Source organism: Sciurus carolinensis, unplaced genomic scaffold (genome assembly GCF_902686445.1).
Source record: "Sciurus carolinensis unplaced genomic scaffold, mSciCar1.2, whole genome shotgun sequence".
NCBI lineage: Eukaryota > Metazoa > Chordata > Mammalia > Rodentia > Sciuridae > Sciurus > Sciurus carolinensis.
Genome location: NW_025920119.1, coordinates 1,957,402 through 1,961,611, shown reverse-complemented (window position 1 = coordinate 1,961,611; position 4,210 = coordinate 1,957,402). Strand labels below are relative to the sequence as shown.

General features: G+C 42.0%; 1 pseudogene; it reads right to left on the bottom strand.

Moving 5' to 3' along the window:
* Positions 1–1,762: 1,762 nt before the first annotated feature.
* Positions 1,763–3,213, bottom strand: LOC124973632 (repulsive guidance molecule B-like; annotated as a pseudogene).
* Positions 3,214–4,210: the final 997 nt, after the last annotated feature.

Here is a 4,210-nt window from a genome sequence, read left to right as displayed (position 1 = left end):
GTGCCCAAGACATTGAAAGACTATGAGCACGACCACAGATTAGTGAGTATGGTGGAAAGTAGCATGCCAAGAATTCCATCAGATAAACAGAATCCAGATTAAACTACAGTAAGAATTTAAGTCATTATTTTAAAAGTGTTGAAAAATCACTGAAGGGATTCTCCAGAAATTAACTGACCTTTTCTATACCATTATATTTTCTTCCATGGTAAAAAAAAAAAAAAAAAATTGCATGAGTCAGGATTGAAAATAGATAGGCTACAGATGTTTTCTATCTCTTACTCTAAATGGGAAGGTTTGGAGAATGTGATTACATGAAATATATTCTGGTGAATATATTCTGGAAAACAAAACAAAAATTATAAATCTTTGCATTTGTGTCTAAGTTGTACATCAAATGTAAACTCAAACATATAGAGGAATATTATTTTAAGAAGATTTAATAGAACAGAGAATTCAGCACAAGCAAAATCAGGAGGAAAAAAATAATGCTAATAATTTTAGTATTGAATTAATTTATATTTTAAACTTTTTAAAATCCTTCGTGTTAATATCTAGAATCTACTTTTTCCAACTTTTCTTATTTATTGTGTTTTGAGTGTATCTCCTAAGTTGCTTGGATTTTGCAAATTCAGTCTTGTGAATCCAGGGCCTTTTCAGAGGTGAACTGAATCAGTTTATATTTATTTTGCTTATTGATATATGTGGACTTATTTCAAATACCTTCAATTGTTTTATATTTATTAAGATTTTTCTGTCCACTTGTTCTCTTTTCATGCCTCAAGTTAACAAATTCTTTAGCTTTCCCTGAACTATTTGGGAAGTTGCAATTACATACCAGATCTGTTCATTAATATACACAATTACCTTTATATTTTAATAAATTCTACAACTTATAAATATCTCTGTACTTTTTTATGGTTTCATATTTTGTTTAATGGGAATAGAGTTAAAAGAGGGTAAAAACCACAATTTAAACTGGAGTATGGAATGAGAAAAAATCTGAGAGCTACTCAGGTGTAGCAAGATGTCTGATATTTATCTATAAACTACCATCAGTAGGCCCTTTCTACCTACAGAAATGGTAGTTTCATAGGTTCAACCTAATAACACATGTGCTAAAATTAGAATTAGAAAACAATAAGAATTACAGTAACCCTCTCCAACTTCAAAAAAAAGTGAAAACTGTTAGAGAAAGGGCTTCTTATTAAGATCAGCATTTACAAGAATGAACAGCACCTATAATGGAGGAGTCAACTGTCCTTTCCAACTGAGAGAGGGCAGAAGGGTGGGGTCACACTCCAAAGGAAAGGGGGCAGCTCCATCAGGAGGTGGCCAGTGAAAACTGCATGGTGTGGCAAATCAGTAGCAATGGGAAAGGGCAGGGGAACAGCCCTAGTCACCTTTGAAGGGAACGCTGGGCATGGTGTCTGTGTATATGTACTGTACATATTAACCAGGTACACACATAAATATTTAATATATAAAAAATAAAGTGCTTTCTAACAGGCTCCCGGGCAGGGACAATTATAAAACATATCACAAAATTGCAAAACAAAATTGATACAATCAAAGAACACTACATCCAACATATGTGAAAACAACCAAACAGAATATGTACAATCTGGTTGTGTCCCAGGACAAACATCCTGTCATATACATGGTATATACATATATACTCTTTTACTCAATATATTATGACAATATATATTTTAAATTTTTGTTATAGACAAAAAGTAAAAACCAAAACAAAAGAGAACCCCTACAAAAACACAATAAGGATCAAGCAGGTGAGTCCTAGACTGACAGACAAATCGCTGCCTCCACGGGGGAGTCCCATTGCCACTGCTGGGAAAGATGTGCCAGTGTTCCTTCCTGGGGTGCAGTGCCTCCACATCCTCTAAGGGACTATGGGTTGTGGTGGTAAAGTTGGCATCACCAGTGGTGAGCAGGTTGAAGACACAGGACTGGAAATAGATGTCCTTCACTGGCATCTTCTCATAGCATTGAGTGTTGGCAGTCTCCAGTGTGTAGCCAGGCCAGGCCTCACCAAGGAGGTGCAAGGCAGGCTGTGCCCCAGAATGGCAGACACCTGGCCCTGCCCATCATCGATGCATTCACTTAGGGGACAGCTATTCACACATAGCTGGCTTTCCTCAAAGGACATGACATTCGATGGCAAGGGTTAGGTAGTGACCCAGCTGTCACATAAACCCCTTGGTGCCTATGTAGCCGGCATGCATCTCCATGTAGTGGCCACTCTCCCTCTCCACCATATGCAGGCTTTTGGCTTCTCCATCCCCACCACTGGTGGTGCCATCCACAAAGGCAGCTGGCAGGTCATCTGTCACAGCTTGGTATACTTTCTGATCTGCACACTCACGGTGAGCTTTGAAGATGATCATGATCTTATTCATAGCTGTGGAACTGGATCCAGGTACCACGGGCACATTCATCACTTGAACTGAAAGGTAATTATTATCTATGAGTGGCCAGGCCCCTTCTACTTTGTACGTTTGGAAGTGATCCTTGAAAGTTCTAAGATGAGGATCTCCAAACAAGTCACAAAAAATGTAACTGAGAGGGTTTTGGTCCCCTCCCCTATGTTCTCTGGCTCCTGCGTGGCTGTGATAGTTACAAGGGTCATGAATCACTTCAGGGTTGGTAGAGGATGTGACTCCATCCTTAGAACAGTTCCTCTGGCTCATGAGGTCACTGATACCTAACACAGCACAATAGTATACCAGGTTGCCATGGCAGGCTTTTGAAGTTCGCTAGGTGCAGACAGCATAGGCACGCAGCGCCTTGCAAAACTCAGAGTCAAAGCCATCAATGGCAGAGTTCAGGTGCAAAGTCAAGGACACAAAGTCCGTGGTACATTTCTGGATTCAACACTGGGCTGGCTGTTGGCAGTCACCTGCGTGGAGCTGCCCGAGGCTGAGTAGCAGCAGTAGCAACAGCGCCAGTGGCTGTGGGCAGAGCCTGGGGCAGCGGCGCTGCTCAGCCCTGGTGGCAGCAGCGGAGGCCAGGGCGGTGGTCGAGGCGGAGGCGGCGCAGGCAGGTGCTGCTCTGAAGCCCAAATCAGTCCTTGCAGGTCTCCTGGGCTCCGGCAAGGGCGGCGGCGCGGGCGCCATGGTGTGCCCGGGCCTGTGGCTGCGGCATAGGACCAGGGGACATGCCTCGCTTCCTCTTCTTCCTCCTTCAGGCCAGCATAGAAGATGGGCCGCCGCCACAGCGGCAGCGAGCAGTGAGTCGCGGGCTGAGCAAGTCCACAGCGGCAACAACCGGGAGTAGAAGCATCACGGTGGTCGGAGGTGGCAGGCGAAGAGAGAGGGGCGGGAGAGAAGATACAAAGACCGTGAGCGAGTGCCCAGACCAGCCTCAGAGCGCGAGCATCCGGCCAGGCCAGCGTGGGCTCAGCGACCGTGGACCTGCAGGAGGGGCATCAGTCCTTGCGAGCAGCAGTGGGCGCCCAGGTATCTACCACTCTGTACTTCTAATAAGATAAAAAGATGTATTTCTATCTGGATATGTCATAATTCTTGTTGATGCTGACCATGAGTATTAGAGAATAACTAACTCTTGTGTGATTTCTAATATCTGTCTTTTGTCTTCCATAGGCATCTTGTATAATATTTTATTCCCCTTGGTTTTAAGAACAAATGAAATGTTATTAATACATCATTAATGTTAATTATAATGAATTTACCAAAATTTTCACCAATTCTTGTGCTCATTTCTTGCATCCTACTAAATCCCTATGAAACATTTTCTCTCTTACCATCCTTTACCTTTCTCTCTTACCACCCTTTTAGTCTTTCTTATGCATCCTTTCAGTTTGTTCAGCAAGGGTGGTGGACTTGATGAATGTTAGTCTCTGTTTCATCTTCACCTTAGTGAGAATGGCAGTCCAACAAAATCCAAGGTGAACAGTTAATTTTCATTAACACTTTGAGTATATTACCATATTCTCCTATAATATCATTTGTTGCTCATGAGAAATGCTCCTTATTTTCTCTTGTGAAAAAAAAAAAAAAACTGAAAACAAATGCTTTTGAAGGTTATCACCCTGGACACCCATATTTTGTCTGTTGTGTATGAAATCAATGATAATGAGTTTTAAGGTTGATATGCTGCTTTCTTCAGTTATCCTGTTAAGATAGAGCTTGGGATTGTCAAAGTTGCTTCTCTACATCACTCAAAAGTCTCA